Here is a 20,508-nt window from a genome sequence, read left to right on the forward strand (position 1 = left end):
TTGTGAGAGCCTGCAGACTGTAGTAGCTCTACTCACTGTGTGTATCTTTTTCCTGCCTCCATCCTTCCAAGCCTTACAGCTACAGTTCATGACTCACAAGGTACTCTGTGTGTGTGTTTTCTGTTTTATTTGTGTGCCTGAGCGTCTGAGTATACTGGAAAAGGCTATAGAGGACACAGTCCTGCATGGACTCTCAACGCTGCACAGGAGTACAAAAAACAGACAGATTAGAAAATCTATGTACTTTAGTGATCGAGGATATGATTCAATGTTCTTTGGGCGGTGTTAATGTGGTTGAATGACCAGTGTTTTTCATGTGGCCTCAAGAAGTGAAAGTGCGACTGAGTCATCAAATAGAGACACAATAGAACAGGAAACCACAGTGGTGCCTACACACCCTAGTGCCGTAAGCACACAGTTGGGTTACTTGATTGCTAAATTTGAAGAATTTTGCTTGCTCATTATGGCTTTCCACTGTTCAGAGTCATGTCTCACGTGTTTGGAAAGACACACCCAACAAGTGGTCTGATTTATTGCTTTGGAAACAAAAGGATTTGTTTTACAGAGAGATGTGCGGTGTTGAATCTTTCAGGCGAATTACTCACCGACATTTGAAAAAGACAGCAATTGTGCTTTTTTAGTGTTAACTGTGGATGAATATGTATCGAAGAGAAATGAAGTAGAAGAAGAAAAAAATGGTACTGTACTGGCTCACATGGTGAATAGTGATTTATATTTTAGGAATTAGACAGTCTATTAAAAGTCAGGTGAAACAGAGAGGAAAATTTGTGAGGTTGCCGAGAACTACTGCTGTCATTTCCAAAATGCGGCGTTTCAAAATGATTAGACTAAATGCAAAAGTCCTACAGGGGAGAGGGAGAATATGTCAGCTACACAGATGTAACTTTACATGTTACTCTGAACATGTCTCATGCAGAAGAATAGCTTTCAAAGATTAGTTCCCTGTAGGAAATAAATTAATCTCAAGAACTTCCTATTCAAAACAATACAACATATAAAAAGAAATGAGATTTTCCTGACAGTTTACAGACCATTTTTACTCTATATTATATCTTTTAAGGCATAGTGGCATCAACTATACCTATATGTCTTAAAGCGATATGTGAATGATTTAAAATTAGAATTAAAGGGCTGTTCCTATTTGTTGGATAAAAATAGCGAGGGATGACTTAGAGTCTGCTACTGATAATTATCATGACTCTCCTTGAATGTAGCTTGCGGTCAGTGTACCGCTGTCTGGGGAATCCTGCATGCAAATGTTAATTTTTTCTTGTTTGCTGTCTTAATCTGGCTTTCATTCTTCCTGACCAATTGCTGTCATCTCAGAGGTTCAGATTATTGGCTCTCCTTTCCCTCCTCCACAGCAGACATGTGTAACAGTCTGGTAATGTCTGTGTAATATTTGGCATTTTCCAAACTAGGGTGATCCGCTTGGTGTTTATTAAAATGACTCAGCTTCCAGAGAGTGATGTCCAAAATAAAAAAGAGCAACTTGTTTGAGGTGAAAGGCGTGACCACACGCTGTAGACGCTACAAAGATGCAGTGTCTATGACATCACCCACAGGTTTGTGAAGGGAGGTTTTCATGCCAGGATCTGGGTTAGCCAGCCCAAATTTAGGCAAAGAGGAGGTGCATGGAAGGATATGCAATAATGACTGACTGTGAGAGGCTGAGACGCCTGCCTGTCAACAAAGACACTAGAAAGATGCTCTAGATTTAGGAGCCTATTGGTCTTTGAGAGTCTGTCACCTGTCCTGAATCTTACAGAAACATTTATCAAAATTAAGCAAAATTCATTTTGTTAAGAGGGTAAACCTCTCTGTTTTAAGAATTTGCCAGACCTGCTGTGCTTTTTCAGATTCTTAAATATTTAGATTCGAATTTTGGTGACTGTTAAGTTACGTGCAGGTGACGCATGTTGAACGTGACACGCGAAACAAACGCAAATAGGTGGGATGATGAAGTGAACATAATACACAGGAAAATCAAAACAACTGGGACTTCAAATAAATGTTTTTTTTACACCCCCATAGATGTTAATAAGTGCTATATGTCCGATTGGCACACCCATTATGGAGGAGATGTGCTACAATCTTTATAGTAAGATGTATTGTTTTCTGTAATAAAAGTCACAAAATGAAATCTTTGCTAATAGGCAACCAGTATGGTAACACCTAACAGCAGCCTTTTATGGGCAGATATTTTAAATTCCATAAATTAAATAGAATTTGGTCACTGAGATTAAAAGACTGCATGTTTAGAATTAACAGGGTTTCTTTTTGTTTGTTTTTATTTTTAAATTGAAGGCTGGAAAATTTACCCAAAGTAAAGTTTACAAAGCAAGTTACAATTGTGCTATGCATGTGCAAATTTATAGGTTATGGCTTTATGAATGGCTCAGTCTAATGTGTTGACACTATCATGTTTCCCAATATCTGAACAAATGCTATTCTAATGAGCACTAGCGAGGCAATTACCAAAGAAGAAATTATGGCAAAATGTCTTCTTTGTAATGTCTCTGCTAATACGAAGTAGTAGATGTGAAGTTCTGTTGTTGTTCTTGGATGATTTAGACTGAGTGTGCAGGACTGTCTGGTTAGTCGCTCACGTTTTCCCTGAAAATCCTCACCTTGATGCGTGTCTGACTTCAGTACTTCAAGCCCTTCACCTTTAATCCTCATTTAGTGTCATGTGATCATTTTATCCTTTTCACACTAATGGTGTGATTTGTTTCTGTCGTGTAACAGTGGGTAGAATTTTAATAGGAACGCACTGTTATTGTGCTCAATGTTTGTGATCTTTGACTTTTTCCACTTTTTTGATATGATCTTTAGCAGCTGCCCAAATAGCATAATTGTGTGCACAGTTGCACAAACTCTCTTGATGATTCACTGAGACATTTGGTGCAAATTAAGTTGTGGCACAAATATGACTCCCAAAATAATACTTGAACAGAGCAATTTAGATCCAGTCACAGCTGAAGCATACTTTACACACAGATAGATTGATCTCTCCGTCATGTGCTTGGCTCATTGGTTGCTGAGGTCCTGTGGTAATAATTACTTGGTGAAACTTGGTGTAAAGTGCACAGTGTTTTAAATTACCAAGAATAATTTAATGAGTAGTTCTAGTGCTTATTCATATCTATAAAGTAGCTGGGTCCTCAAGGTTTCTGGATAGTGACACTTTTTCTGTAATTTTGCCTCTGTTTGCAACCACAGTGGATTTTAAGTCAAATAATCAAGATGAGATTCAAGTGCAGGTCAATTCACGTTTAATTCAAGAGGTTTTACCAAAGTTTTAAATGAAAGGTTTACACTTCCACATTTTCAGAAGGTCGAAATTAATTGGACAAAAGAACCTAAATTTAAATACAAGAATCGTTTTCTCCCCCTAAAAGGGAGGGTGTGCAGTCGGTTCCATTTGTTTGTCTGTCTGTTTGTATGGCATCCACAGTTTTCATTATATAGTGTTCAAATGTTGTGTGATGGTAGATAACAACATCTTAGGCTAGGGCTGTTTGATATAACGATATATATCGGATGACGATATAAAGACGTCTATCATTTCATTTTACGCTATCGTTTGTTTTGTGGTGTCGCAAAATAAACTGTTTACAGCAATATTTTTTCGTCGTTCTGATGGTCACTGTAGTGGCTATATTAATTTCTTCTTTCTCTCTTTCTCTTATATTTAATATAACCACACTACAGATGGACAAGCGCATGTTTTATGCGTTGTCGTTAGCAACAACGACGGTAACACCATCGCATGTCCGCTTGTTTATGTTCCACGTAAACCTTTCACATCCTGGGCCATCTGACCTCAGGAATTCGCATGATAAGGTGGGGCCAGGTTTCACAATGAACTCACCCGAAACTCTGGCTGATTGGGACCCACGCCCAGTTTCCCACCTTGGCTCAGGCGATTAGAGGATCATCAGGGGGTCCTTTTGTCCCTCTGTGGGGGGTCACTCCCACTAGGTTTATATCTGGGACTCTCCACCATTTGACCTTAGAACTGAAGAAGCTTCTCGGATGAGAGGTGAAACGTCTTCAAGCAACTTAAAGAAGTCCAGACGCTTTTCTTTGCAAGCTCCTTGGGCCTTTCACAATAAAGCTCAAGATCCTGTTGAGACTAGAGATGGACCGATCCGATATTACGTATCGGTATCGGTCCGATACTGACCTAAATTACTGGATCGGATATCGGAGAAAAATAAAAAATGTAATCCGATCCATTAAATATCACGAAAGCACCTCACAAAACTTGCAACACGCCGTAACTCACCTCAGAACGTTAGCACGTCGGAGCAGTATGCATCACGTGATAGAGCGGCTGTGGCATGCGGGACCTGTCGGTGGTCTGGATAGCATTTGGAGCTTCGCTAGCAACCCGGCATTTCATCTCCGACAAAGTTATCCCCGAGAGAAGTAAAGCAAGTGTGTAAGTCCATCTCTGAATGTTTGTAAAGCATTCCTGCGTTAAGCTTAACGAGCGACTGCCTCTCGCTCTCCGGCTGCTACTTCAATCGTGAAACTGCTTAACGATCAGCTGATCAGCTTTTCTGTCGCGAGTCCGTGTCTCTTGTTTGTTTTTGGCCCACTTTGCACCAGAAAGAGGAAACCAGCGGCTGAACAACAGCAGCACGTTTAAGCTTGATCAGCTGTTGTTAGAATGTATTTAATATTACTTTCTACTCAAGGATCTTTTTCTACGTAGCTGACGCTGGTAACTGTGCAGGGGCGGATCTAGCAAAGTTTAGCCAGGGGGGCCGATAGGGCATTAACTGGGAAAAGGGGGCACAAAGACATACTTTTCTTTCTTATTCTCATTTAAGATGTCTCGCTTTTAATTATTTAATATTTATCTGAATCTTACACCCAAAGTTTTAATCTGATGTAAAATGTATAGAAGTCCATTACTGTATATAGTAACTATTAAGTCTAATATACCCTAGTAAGCTATAGTACTTTTTCCTTTGGGAAGGTACCATCTGTGCAGTCTGCAATTTTGTTGAAGAAAGATGTTGAATCTATTTAATATTTCTTGAAAAAGAATTGATTTCCGTGCATTTTTTTTCACACTGCATCAAATTAAGGTTGATTACGTCGATTAAGCATCATGAGGTGGAGCGTGAGGGGTGGTTCCCTATTTTTTATTTATTTATTTTTGTTGTTGCTGGGAGTTGGAACCCTGTTAGTTAGGTTGCTTAATATTTATGCTAAGTACTCTTTAAAATACCAGAATAGGGAGGATGGTGTAGGTCTAAGTTTATTAGATTGATCAGTATTGCTGAACTATGAAACATTTTTTTTTGCATACAGGTATAACAGAATAGCTTTAGTGTAGTTGTTGTTTTAAACTTGAGTATGAACTTATACAAAATGCAGCAAGATATTTAAAAAACAGTTTTGTTGATTAAAAAACACTATATCGGATTCATATCGGTATCGGCAGATATCCAAATTTATGATATCGGTATCGGTATCGGACATAAAAAAGTGGTATCGTGCCATCTCTAGTTGAGACTTTTCAAAATAAACTGAATCATGTGAAAGAGCAGATTATTTATGGATGAGAAGTAAAAAAGAGCCGTCAGGTGCTAAAAAATAAACCTTAGACTCAAACGTTAGAACAGGCAACTCGCAGCACGCCGTGTAATAAATACTCACAAAGAAAACGGCGGCCTTTACAACTTATGTCTAAAAATGTATAGTTTCATGCATCGGTTAAAACACTCGACTCCAGCTACATGACGCGCAGCTGGGAACACTTCCCGCAAGACGAGCTGCCCGAGATTCACATAATTTACAGAAAGTGTTACATTTTTGTGATTTATATCGTTATCGGGACGATAGAATTCTTATATCAGGATATGAGATTTTGGTCATATCGCACAGCCCTATCTTAGGCTGATTTCATTTTGGCAAAAATCGGGTCAATCATTTATGGATCCTCTTCAAACTTCACAACACTATACTAGAACCTGCAGGACGTGAATACTTCGGACGACTAAGCATTTAACCTTGATCTAACATTGTTAGCGCCCATGGACCTTGGAAAAAAAGTCAAGAAACCAAATCGAGTAATATATCATATGAGAGGGCATGAAGAGAGCGGTACGATACACTTTTTATTTTTTCGATGTAATGCCCTGTGACATCACAATGACACCATAAAGTTTCGCAAAATCACACACTGCATAAATATATGTTAACATTTACAGTTTTACAGTTTAGAAAAGCCAAAGATTTCAGCCAATTCTGTAAAGATAATAAAATACACAATTTTAATATGTAATGCTTTTAGGTCATAGAGCAAATTTACAAATCCTTTACTGCCTTGACTGATTGCCTGAACCCTAGAAACCAAATATAGTTTTCTCCTTTGAGATGCTCCAGACCTTGACTACAGCCGCCTCTGTAGTAAAGGGTTTCTGTTTGTCTGTGCGTCTCACTGACCTCAGTCAGGTGACTGACTTGAATGTTGGAGAATATTATCTTTCTTTACTTTAAGAAACTCTTGGGTTTCTTTTGCTCTAAACTTTAGATCATTATCTGTTTGCACTGTGAAGCTCTGTTTGATCGGTTTTGCAGCATTTGGCGAAATCTGAGCAGAGAGCATTGCTCTGTACACTTTATAATTTACCCTGATGCTTCTTCTATCTGCAGTCACATCATCAATAAACACTATTGGTGTGGTTCCAGTCACAGCCATGCATGCCCATGCCATAGCATGTTTGACATGTTTGACAGATGATGCGGTGTGTTTCGGATCACGAGCTGCTCTCCTTCTCCAAATTTTTCTCTTTCCATCATTGTGGTACAAATTAATATCGGTTTCAACTCTCCAAATTATATTTTCCTGAGCTGTGCAGTGTCTTTTCAAATGTTTTCTGACAAAGTCTAATCTGACCTTCTTTTTCTTGATTGTACCCAATGGCTGTTTCTTCTTGGCAGTGATACACTTACCTCCTTGAGAGTGTTCTCGACTCAGTCGTGAAGTTGTTTTTCCTGATATAATTCTATATCAAGCACTAAAGTTATTTTCTGTGGTCTTTCATGCTTTTGCATTTTGCTGAGCTGGCCACTGCATATATGAGATTGACGATAAGGCCACTCCTGAACTTTCCGCTACCTCTCTGATAAGTTTATGTTGGTTTTTTAGCCTAATCCGGCCTCCTTCTGTCACACCTGTATATCTTTGGATCTCATATTGAGAGTTCCAGTGACTACTACCAAATGCAAGATCAACACTTGGAATCAGCTCCATATCTTTTATATCCTTAATCTGTCTTGGGATAACAAGGGACCAGGCCTCACCTGGCCATGCAACAGCTTGTCAACTTTCCAGTTACTTTATCTGAAAATAGGGGACGGTGTATAAATATGGCTTACTTCTTAAACACAGGTGATATCTTTGTTAAATCCCTTAAATTAAAGCTGACATTCGATTGTTTGTTTTAATATTCACTGTGGGACCATACCAAAATATAAATTGCATAGTCGTGTCTTTCAATGTTATAAGGTGAAAATGTAAAATCAGACTACTTTAGCAGATTTTAAAATGTTTGCTCTGTTTTCCGTGGATAAAATGGGATCATTCTAAGCAGTAATGCTGTTAATTTAAAAGAAAATGCACCAAACAACTTAATCGTCTCCTGAAATCCTTTCGCACAATATTACATGTCAGATGGAGATCTATTAGGCCGGTCCTTCTGTAAAGCTGGCAAGAGACTTGTGGCCATCCCATCATTAAGTGGGGAATTATAAATCCTGAGAAGTTGTTAATCGCCACAGTCATTCAGATTCCATATAGACTCTACACGGCTGAGGACATCTATGAGCTGTGGAAGGGGCATGGTCCTGGGGAAACTGGGCCAATGCTATTGGACCCAATAGTGTTTAATTAGAGGGAGAGCTTGGCAGGGACCGATGAAGGAGAAAGGCTCTCAGGATGTTAGTCCAGGGTGAGAGGGTTCGCACACAAAACAGTGGCTTTTCATCACTGCATGACTCACTCAGTTTGTGTGTAAAGTATAGTGCATGTGCGTATGTGTGCGCATGTAGGGGGTGGGGGGAGAGAGAAAGTGAGAAAATGTGTATGTGTGCTTGTACTGTTTCCGTGTGTGTGTGTGTGTGTGTGTGTGTGTGTGTGTGTGTTTCTTACCTCACTGCTCAGGCATTCCAGTAGAGAAAGTGGTGTGAAGTGAAAGAGTGGCTCTCACAGTGTGGGTATTCATGGATCGGGCCCCCGTGGGCCAGTCAGGGCTCCAATGTTCACAGACAAAGCCTCTCCAGCCGGACCCAGACACACTCATATAGAAAGGGGAGCAACAGAAGGAGAGGAACGCAGAAGAGGGAGACAAGGTAACAAGGGGAGAGAAAATTGGAGAAGGGGTGCGAGGGGGGCAACAGGAGAATGTCTGTTGGCAGCTCCCTTCTCCCAGGAATGCAGGTGTGATCGGTTACCATCTATAAGTGGACCAACCCAAATATTTTCTGCTCTGAGCTACAGCCTGGAGTTTTGTTTGGGAAAAATCTAAATGGATGCCTGTCTTTTTTGAATATTGTGTTTCAGATTTCCTAAGGGTTAAACCCGAGATGCTTTGTAGTGCCTCTCATCTTTACTGTACCTTTACTTTAAATAACTGTTACACTGGAAACCACTTGCTAACCCCGTATTCATCGGCACCTTTGTCCTTTTTTTTCTCTCCCTGCTGCCGTCGGACTCCATAAATCTCTCTCTCCCTTCTGAGGAAGTGGCTCCTCCCTTTCTTTTTACATCAGCCAATCCTCTCCCTCTCCCAGTCCCCTCTACTCCCACTAGCATTAAGCCAGCAGCTTGAGCTCTTTGGATTCCATGAAAGTTTATTCCACTTGGCCGTCCCGTCACTGCTCCCCCTGCCCTGGCCCCTTCCCTAGATCGGGTAGCCTGGTTCACTGTGTCCTTAAACAACCCGTGTGCATGTACAGGAAAGGGGCCCCGAAGTAGGGAGGCCCATCTCTAATCCTTACTTTTCGAAGAGACAGACTCGCACTGGAAAGTCTTTATACTGGCTTCTCTTTATTTATTTCTGGCTACAGTCATCACACAGTCTAATTACCACAGTCATCAATAACAGTGTTATCTGGTAGAACAGATGTGGTAAAACAATATAATACAGTGCGTACGACGACTGCTTAGCATGTACTCTGCAACTGATAGGAATAATTTAGAAAAGATACAAAAATATACATCCTGAAGAGAGATGTTTTTCTTCCACAGCATCTTTTCATGTTAATATCTGGAACATACAAATATTTTTTTGTTTTCCCTTTTGGACAGTTTAAGAAAGACCCCTACAGTGCAGTATTCACAAGGCGTTTGTGATGCTTTATAACAACTTTTACGTTCCCCATGAAAATCTCAATCGAAGGGCTCTCGTGCATCATGACTTTTGAATCGAATTTGCATTTTTAAAGAAATCAGGTGCAATTTTCTTTGAGATACATTACGTATTTCTTAAATACATTTATCTCATATTGAGCTGTAGCTCTCCTCCTGCTTGCAAACGTGGAGCCCTTATCAGTGTTAAAATGGATGGGTGGGTGGCACCTGCTACCATGAAATTGATGGCCCTGTCCTGAAGGTGCATAGTCACACAAATTCTAAGTGCACAGCAGCCAAGAAATGGCCAGAAGACAGATGATATTCGATATTTGAAGTTAAATTAATCATGAGTCCACTGATATCCAACAAAAGCTGTTGATTATGAATTAAAAATGTGTATTTTTTGAGGCTTTCCTGAAATGTATTGTTTACAAAAGTATATTGCTCAGTTTGTCATCAGTTAAGAATTTGTGGGGACGTTGTAGTAACGTGGAAGATAAGATTTTTCCAGTTACGGCTGTGAAAGCATAAAGTAACAAGGATACTTCCCATTAGACCTTGTTAAAATATTTTCCCGTGTGTTGGACAGAGCATCTGGTTTGTTAGAATTCCTCGCCATTAGAATTCCTTACTGAGACAAGAATTGTCTCTAAGCCATGAATTCACCAAACTGCTGAAAACTGGAATAAAAAAAATCCAAAAAAAAAATCACCAAGGTCACAGCACTGGCACAAAAATAAGATTTGCAATATGCACATCTTACAAGTTTGATTACAAGCTGGTTAAATGAATGTGCTGGCATTAACAGTAAGCTGTTTTTTGAATGATTCTGTTGGACAACTAAATGCATAAACCTATTATAATGAATGGAGCACCGTTCGATTTGTGCAGATGTTTTAGGGTCGACTGATTTGATTACACTTTAGTAATAGTAATAATAGGTGATAAATTAATCAGGATATGGCAGTACAACTCACAGTAGCTATAAAGATGCATAAAGACGACTAAAAATATACCTAGTTATATTGGAAGGTATAATTAACTCAATTCATTTAATGATATTTTATCTTCCTGTTATGGATGGTGCTTTGATAACTTCTAAAATCTGTAGATGAAGCATACATGATGTGACTTCAGTTTCTGTGTATACCGAACCTACAGGTGGATGTTGGGTGTAGGTATGCCTTGTAAAATCCTAAGTTGGGCAGCTAAAGCGGGGGTGGAGCATTTGAGAAAGGGGGTGATGCAGTAAGTGGTGCAGGATGCTGTCTGCCTGAGCTGTCTTAAACTGCTATAGCTACACCCCGTGTTTAGAGATGTAGCTATTTATATTGGGTTTAAACTGTAAAACCAGGAAAGCCAGAAACCACAGTTACAAATCACCTATCCAACAATGTTGGGCAACTGTTCTACAATACAAAACAGGCACAATCACTCTTTTACATTATAAACTAGGGCATGAATGGATGGCTATTAAATATGAGTATACTGAAGGCACAGTAGACACACTGTCATATGGCTCTACGATCCCAGTGACTCCTGATCCCCTCAAATCCCTGATGAGCTAGAAGCCATGACCCTGGCATCTGCCAGCAGTAGCAGAAGAAGCAGGAAGCTATGACTGAGTCACACCTAGACAGATGCTGCGTATGACAAAGTCTCAGCAGTGAAACTGCCAGCAAGCTCTCTGCTACTGAAACTCTCACAGGGCAAGATGAATCGTTAAACATCGATCCTGACTTCTTTGGCTCCAAACTACACTAAATTATGCGAAGCAGCTGCTTTACATATTTGGATCACCCTATAAGGTTTCTGTTTGGTCTAAAACTGCTGTAAAATGTGGTCGTCTGAGACGTTCATCAGTGATATTTTACAGTATTTTTTGAGTGTGTCCTAAAAAGGGATACTATTTAAAAGACAGCAATAGTTGTGTTAAACCTTAAACTCGTGTTGAAATTCTGTCCTTCAGATGAACAAAGTACTTAGAGATGCCTGAGAGAACGCCTGGTCAGTCACTCTGTGCTCCTGCTGGTATGTGTTGCAGAGGTGCAGCTGATTTCAGATGCAATCTTTGTGGAAGACTTTCTTTTTAGCAGCAGTGTTTAAGTTGATACTGCATATGTCTCAGATGGAAGTAACCAAGCAAACAAGCATCACACTCAAATTTAGCAACAAGCATTTAAAAGGTGCGGTTTAAAGTCGTACAAATACAAAAGATTTGTGGCGATCACTAAACCCAAACGAAGGCTTTTACACACCCATACAGGACTTTTTATTGGATTCCCATGCTCATGTTTTTAAAATATATGTGTCTAACTTGTTGGATTGGTCGGGATTGGGGAAACTAGTATCACATTAAGCAGGAAACATCGTTCCTGAAAAAATTCTTCAAATTCAAAGATACAAATGAATATCCAGTGAGACATGAGATGTAGCAACACTAACGATCATCTATAAAATTTGAAATAGCAGAGACAAACAAATCAAATGTCTGACTGACAAGATTTAAACAGATACACTTCTTTAGCTGTATAAAATGTTAATGTTACTCATTGGATTTTGCTATAGTTACGGTATAAACCTAAATAAAAATCCTTGCTTTTTAAGAAGAGGTTTACTCTGGCTTTCCATTGACTGCACTGAACACAGAAATGTCACTAAATACTTCCAAGTCATTGCAAGTCAGGGTGAATTCAACCACCCCAGTGTGTCAGACAACACTTTGTCCAGTCAACCAGGTTTGAAGACTTTATTTTCCTAAATTAGTTCTTTGGTTTTTAACATCTGTGCTGCACTAATTTGTTTTTCCAAAGTTGCGATTATTTATTGTTATAAATTGCAGTATCACTCCTGACAGTTAAATGTATTGTGAATTTAGATTTTACTCCTCACAGTTCAAGTCTTTCTATCTGCGAACACCAGAATTTAGAAAGAGGATTCTGTCTATGATTAAATAAAGATTCATGTTTAGTTTTTAGTCACATGGATTTAAAAATGATAGTAATGAGATTATGACTTTATTTTTTTTCTCATAGCCACTCTGATTGTACACTGTGTGGAGGCCAACGGTATATGAATATTTAAATATACGCACATGTATTTTCCCATTTTTAGTTTGCTGTGTGTGTTTGTGAGCAGGTATGCATTTGTGCGTACATACATGTGGTGGTGCATGCATGCGAGTTAAGTTTGATGTGCGTAAGTGAAGCTGTTTGTCTCGTTCTGTCCTGTGTGTTCAGAAATCTCCTTTTGCTGCAGACAGTCTGGGGTGCAGAAATGGTGCGGGGCGTGGGGGAGGTAGGCAGCGGACATGGCGGCAGGCCAGAATCAATTGGCAGTGTAATGAGATGGCCTGGTGCCAGGTAACCATGGAGCTACCCTCTTTGCCTGTCTCCCAGTGCAGAGTTCAAAATTAAACTGAATGAATGAGAGAGAGAGAGGAGGGGGGGGAAGAAGGGGAAGGAGGGCAGGGAAATGAGGGTCTGAAACGGCAGGAGTGGAGGGTGAGAGAAAGAAAGAAACGGCAAAAGAGGAGGGTGGCTGATGAGGGGCTGTGTACTATTTCTAAGCTCCGCTGTAAAATCTAACTTGAGCCCTTATTTCTGAAAAAGAGGAGAATGGAGGGGGTAAACTCAATATCCAGCCAGGGTTTTTTATACTCTGGAATATCTCAAAATGCTGTTTCTATCCGTCTTCATTTTGCTTCAGTGCGCTGCCAGTTAAAAGTAGACTTTAAAGGGAGGAACAAGTGCACTTTACGTAGCAAAAAAAGAAATCAGACTCCATGAGTTTTTATCCTTGATGTTGTCCACGTTGAGCTGCTTCCTTCCTTTTGCGGGTCTCAATTTCTTTCTTTAATTTCCCTGCAAATCTTTGCATTTCTTCAACCCCCCTCACAGGCCCCACACTCTTCTTCCTGTCACAGAAGATGTGTTAATATTGAGCATTTGGCTGCTTTCTTAAAGTGATTAGTTCAAGTCAGTGGATCCTTCAGATGAATAGAAATTAAGTAATTAATAGAGTAATTACATCTTTTTCTTCTTCCTACAGCCTTTACCCCTGCTATGTCATTGTGCTTGCTCTTTTTTTGTATCTCTTCCTGCAGATCATCTTCAAGAAGCCACATTGGGTAGTTTTTCAGTTCTGCTTTGGCTGACGTATACAATGGTGAAAAACTGGTGTACAACCATGATTACACCAACTGAAGATCTGTCAAAACCTTTATTAAAATAATAATAACACTGAATGTGAAAATGTCACATTTCAAAGGCTCTTAGTTTATAATCTGCATTGATTTAAATGTGTTAAGTGAAAACCAAAGTGCAAATTAAACAATTTTTTGTTTTTGTTTTTGAATGATTCGCACTATGAAGGCAGTAAAGTCAAACAAATGAAGGAACATTTTTTTGCACAGTCCATCACAAATCCGAAACTCTGTATAAACTTATTTCCAGTGACAGCAATTGAGTTTTCTGCACTAAAGCTTATGTCTTCAGTGTGTTAGAAACTGGCTGAAACAGGGCAGAGCAAGCCACATATCACCAACATTTCTGCAACAAGCCACTAGTTTTTATGTGGTGATGAAAGTAAATAGATGCTATATTTATGTTGCCACCTGTCCTGATATGACCTGCGCTTTCACTGGGATGTCGTCTTCATTTTCTAGCATATTTAGAGAGGGGGAGTGCTTGATGTCCTGTCTGCACGGTACACCCTGTACAGTAGAAAAGCATGCTCAACAGTAGGCCTCATAGCCTGCGAAAAACGGCCAGGCACTCTCTGCTGAAATGGCCCAGACTTTGAGACTTTTGAGTGCACATTGACAGAGAGACGAGACAGTGGGCCAAGATGTCTGTGGTGTGGATTAATGGGGAGGACTGGAGAAAGGGTGCCGCAGTTGTGCGTGAGCAGAATATTTGATGGGAGAAGCGAGAGGAGGGAACAGTGAGGGACAAGCAATTGAAAGAAATGGGTGAGATGAAAGGGGGAAAAGATATAAAAATTGGACTGCAACATTCAGAAGCAAAGATGTAGGAGTGTGAATGAAAAAATATAGGAAAAAAAATATATGTTGCTGCTGTCTCATGTATCCCACTGGTTCTTTATCCTGCTCTCTCCTGCATGAGTGCGTCTTTTCCACATTCATCCTGCTGCACTGGGTTGATTATGGGGATGAATTCGCCATGAAGGCCGTCCTCACGGACACCTGAAAATACAGGCACAAAAGCAGAGAACGAACAGTTAATTTTTGTGGGTACTAAGTAAAGCAAATGTCGAAAAAACTGTCATATAAAACACTTTAATTATGAAAATTATGACAAATTCTTTAATCGACTGCACATCTTTAATCATTAAGCTATTTTATTAACTTTTATTAACTTCCTCTTGTGTATCTAATGCCCTTATCTGCTTTTATTTGACTCAACCAGCAATAATTTTCCAAAAAAGACAACATTTGGGGAGCTTAAAACATGATATTTGCATGAATGTATGTACTTGAGTAAGCTTAGTATGTTCTGTAACATTATTTAACAATTATACCAAACCAAATTATAAATCCTACACAACATTGTTTTTATTTCACTTTTATATATAGATTTGACCTAAAATCTCAGCCTGAACCCTAAACTCTGGTGGATTTCACAGGTGTTACTGCACGTTTGTGGAAGTTCATGAGAAAATACATTTGGAGTGGGCGGTTATTTTATATTTTGACTGCTATACCCAAAAAATTAAAATCACCCATTATACTTTTTTATTTTTAGGTACTCATGAAAGGATCATTATTATGTATAATGCTATTAGACAAGACAAGAATCATGGCTGACATCACTGGACCATCCTTTTACTGTGGGAAGCACTAGCTGCCAAGAAGTCACTTAGTGCCAGTAACAGGAGTAACTTAGGGTGATATATAGGTTCTTGTAGAAACTTCTTTATCACAGACGCAGCTATGACTCAACTGTGAATCATAGCCTTAACATGATTAGACATTTACCAATGAAGTAATAAAACAAGTGAGAGTGAACTATTGATGTTGCCTTTCCTGTAATCTTCCACATATCAATATTTGCAAAATACACAGTATATAATTCTGTCCCTCTAAACATTTGAATGGGTTAAACATATTATAAATAATGTATTAAGCCCAGAATAGTTTCATGTTTACATTTCAGTCTACTGATGTAATGAATTCAAAGGAAGCAGTGGTATTGTTCATGTCTCAGTGTTCTTATCAGCACATTCTTTCCAAATAAAAATATTACAGCTTATCTTAAAAATGCTGTGGCTTTACAACATGGATGAAATAACAGTTTAAACAGTGCATCATGATCCTGAGTGATCTGAGTAATAAATACCCCCTGTGATGTGTAAATATTCATGCATTTTAAGGTATTTTACATACTTTAAGCTCATAATGAGATTAAACTCCAGCAGCCTGTTAAGGGCCTGTCTTAAAAAAATGCACAATGCAGTAAAAGTACAGAAAAGAAAACCAGTGTGAAGTTTTGATTCAACAATCCTACAGGTTCAGTAGTAACACCCCAATTATAATGCTGAATGGTGTTTTAAGCCCAGTGGATATCAAGAGCTATAGCTAGCATGTCATTATAGTAAAGTGTTAAAAAAGGTCATTATGTATTAATAAAAGCCTCACTCCTGGGGTGGAAAATGCAAGTTGGTTGGATGTACAGCATCCAAAGAGGCTACCGACAGACCGGTGCAGCAGGACAATAATAAGGGCACATATTGTAAGGAGTCAGTTAAAAGGTCACAAAATCTAATTAAAACAATGAAATCCAGTTTTAATCTATGTGTCTAAGACCTGGATTATGCAGCGCACTTGTCACTGCATTCACTGACATAATGTTACCATATGAAAAATGTTGGTAATGATTTTTTGCCTATTGTTGGCAGCCCTCTTTCTCTTCCCCACTTTCCCAGGCTCTGAGAGTGGCTTTAAGGGGTTACCTTGTTAGAGGTTTGGGGTTATGCCCATGTCGGTCGCTCTGTTTTCTCCAACCTTCTGTTTTTGGAGAGGCCCTTCTCTGTGTCGGCACCGTGACAGGGTTCTTGGCAATATCCTGAAAGTCAAATCTGTTCATTTAGATTCAAGTGGTGACCATGGAGCAGACAGCAGCCCATTGGCATGCTGTGGCAAAACTAGTATCCAGGGCAGTTAATATCCTGAACCCAACATTTGTCCTTTTTCATAACACTAACAAGCTGATATGCATGGAGGGGATCCGTGTGTGTGTGTGTGTGTTAGTTGTTGTTTTTTTTAAGAATGCCGCATACTCAGGCTTTCTGTGCAGTTTTTACCAGATTAAATTTTGCTTTTAAATTAGCTTATTCTGCAGAGGTCAGGGTCAGATACAGCAGCATCTTGCTGTTTTTCTAATCTCTTGCTTTAGGAAACTTTGGTTGGGTGGTTGCTTATTGGTATGAGCTTCACTGAACACGCTTCCAGTCAGCAAGAATGTGAGGCAGCCATTTTAAAATCTGAAATGGTTCTTCCAGTGCTGGTGAAGATGACCTCACTGGGAGGTCAGTCCCTCAGATTTATGTTGGGTATATTATGTGTATGATTAGTGATTTGTGTAAAACAAATGTAGACGCGCATCTGCTGAGACGCATGAGAGAAAAACCTTAGCTGTGAGTGATAAAAACAATTGTATAGATTTAACCCGGAAAAATTTCAGATGGCTTCGCTAAAATAACTGCAGCATCTTTACTAATTTGGTTATTAAATATGATGTTTGGAAAATAAAATCCCTTGCCCTTTTGAATGTTTCTAGTAGAATTTTGGCTTTATATCAGATAGGTAGTGCTTTTTATGCATCGTGACTGCAAGCAGCCAGTAAACAGCCTTCAGATACTCCACTAGAAATACCCAAATGTAAATGTAGTACTACCGACTGCAGCAGCCATGCTGTTTAACTACTGTACTGTTGTGACGTCAAGAGTGGTGCTGAGTTCAAATAGTCACGAGAGGAGACTGTTCAACATAATCAGTGATGTTTTTATTTGAAATTTGGGATTCAAGACGATAAAAGTGAGAATATAGCACAAGATTACATTTTGTTTTTAAAAACACTGAATTTATGTAATATAATAAAATATCCATTATTGATATGCACATATTTTTAAAATAGAAATTATATAGTGGTTGAGCAAAAGTCACCTGTCCTGTGAGGCATCTGAGAGCATTTTCTTAAAAACAGCAACAACAAAAAAACAGCAACAACTTGCAGAGCATCAGGATTCGAGCATGTGCACGACGAACAGTAAACCACATGAACCTCACTCATTTACAGTTGTAGCTTTCCCCTCCCCACGGTGGCCCGAAAAGAGTTTCCAATGGACCGACAACACAGCTGTACGCCATTCGTCCGGTGTGAAAGACGGCTAACGGGACAAAGGGCACGAGTGAGGAGAGGGAAACGAGGGAGAGATGCTCGCTGAATCGCCCAGCCCACCCCTGTGCAGGACGGGGAGCACCTCTCTTCCTCTCTGCTCATAGCCGCTTTCTCCCGGCCCTCAGCCATTTTGGAGAGAGCAAAAAGTGGCTGCTTTCTCTCTCCCTCTCTCACTACGTGGCATAGCTTTAGAAAGGTTTCGGCTGCTGTGTTTGTAGCAGCAGAGAAGACACACTTTGCAGCTTGCACTTTGGGAGATATTATGTTTGCAGAGAAAAAATTCTGACGCGAAAACAAAACCCTTCCATCTCGACTTTTTATTTTTTAATGAATTTTTCCTTTTTTTTTTCGTTTCCCTTGAATTCAGCTGCTAAGCCTCTCTCCTCCTTGCTGTGCACTTTTCACTCATGCTGTTTCCTTTTCTTTAATAACTTGCGCTGTAGTTTTGGTGGCCGGTCCAATCCCTCTTTTCTTTTTTAAAGTCATGTTTTCTCATCTCTCAATTTGAGTTTTTTTTTTTATGTAACAGAGTTCAAGACAAAGGGATATGTCCATATTTTGGCAGCGCTAAGAAGAGACAGAGCAGCAGCCAAGGATCCTGCTGGGATCCAAAAAAGCCAAGCAGAATGAAGCACCAAAAAAAAAAAAAAAGAAAACACCACCCTTTCCTTTGCTTGGTCAGAAATTCCACTTTCTCTGTAGCCAGCCCTGCGCTGCCACTCCTCCTCATCCACATCTTACCGCATTCAACCTTTTGCCATTTCTCTCTTGCCGTACCTTTTTTTTTAAAGCCGATTTGAGGTTTTTGTACCCCGGAAAATGGGGACTGGACAACGGGTTATGAGTGCGTAACTAGGAGAGAACAAGGGGATGTTTTCTTCTTACTTTCGGTTGTGATTTAGCGTTTTTTTTTTCTGCTATTAGTGTTATTATTGTTGTGCTTCTTATAGTTTTTAGTCGTTTGTGTTTTTAAGGGTGTGCTTGGATCACCACGTGTTTGTGTGGTTTTGGGAATGTGTGTGAACGGGTGTATACTCCCTGTGAATGTTAGACTTGCTGCTCTGTTCCCAATCAGTTTCTGATGATTTACATTCTGCTTTTTTTGTTGTTGTTTTGTTTTGGGGTTTTTTTACATTTTTATTTTAGGTTTCTTGATTTCTCCTAAAGCGTTGGCCTACACTTCTCTTCGAGCCTGACTTCATCTGAGTGTAGAGGACGTTTGACCACCAGGTCCAGCTTATGCCTTACTGGTATGTTGGCGATTTACGAAACTTACAGTTTTCTTTTTGTGGAAGCGGTTCAAAATAGGGTCTAACCCACACAATGTGACGCGTGCGTGATTTTTATTTGATTTTTTTAAACTTTGCTTATTTTTCGATGGTGTTCGCTTTATGTTTTCTCTCCAGAAAATTTTCTAAGGTCCAGAGAATTGCATTATTGAATTTAATTTATTAGGTCATTGCAAATAAGAATCACTTTTATTTTTATAATAAAAAAAATACTTTGTATTTGGCAGCGGAGCGATTAAATGTGCTTTGTATTTTGTCTTTATTTTGTCTTATTTAAGAATATATAACTGCATGTGCTGGATGTGTTGTAGCATTTGCTTTTGCTGCTCTGTTGGAGACGTGGTACTTGTTTTTATTTTAATCATAGTGTGATATTTCATAAAATTCGTGCAGCGCAAATATGCCTTTTTATTCAGTGCAAATTCATTTTCTTTAGTAAAATATTTCCTAGCGATGTGCGTTCTTGTGTTCAGATGTAAAACTATTTACAGTATACTATCCTGACATTTCAAAATTATACCTCAAAAGAATGTGATCAGTGGGGTAAACACACAAACACCGCATCTATTACAGTCATGTGCCCCGGCCTGTCCTGTGTACCATGGCCTAATTTCCACGCTCATCTCTATTAGATGCTTAAAAAGGACACATTGTATTTCCCCACACTGAAGCAATCTTAAGAAGTACAAGAAGTGAAAAATACATGAAAGGATTGATACTCAACGCGTGGATTTATTCTTTAAATATCGGTGAAATAGACTAAACTTTTTAATGTTGATGCATATTTTAGTTGCAGAAAGACCTACATGCAATGAAAGCTGTGCCATGTTGAGCCTTATCAGAGTTACAGTGTTGTCCATTGTGGTTTGAACACCCAGTAAGAGGAGTGCCATGATGAATCAGTGGAGCTGAAAGCTTCAGACAGTAGAATGAGTTGTCTGCTTAAATGTTTGTTGATTTCTCTGCTTCTTATCCGCTCTCAAAGTGTTAATGCCAGCTGCCACGAACCCGTAGATCCGAACTTGTGGTGACTGGCTGCACAAGCTCGTATCTATAGGTATGTGTCTTCCTGGTAAAAACAGCATCTGCCCAGTGCTTTTAAGAAAGGCGACTAGATCACTGGAATTATTTTGGAAGCAGGTTTTGACTGGATAACCATAAAGAGTGGCATTTCTTAATCCTTGATTCCCACAATTAAACAGCACTGACCCTGCGTGACCCTGTATCCTAGGATGCAGGATATTCTCTACCAAACTTATCCCACGTGTGCCGCCTCGATGCAGTGACCCCACCCAAATTTGTGGGTTGGGCTAAATGACGATGTGTCACAACATTGTACATGACAGACTATCTTTGGCCTCTACGTCAGTGTTGCAGTTAAGTAAGGAGGACGACTTATTGG

Source organism: Astatotilapia calliptera, chromosome 10 (assembly GCF_964374335.1).
Source record: "Astatotilapia calliptera chromosome 10, fAstCal68.1, whole genome shotgun sequence".
NCBI lineage: Eukaryota > Metazoa > Chordata > Actinopteri > Cichliformes > Cichlidae > Astatotilapia > Astatotilapia calliptera.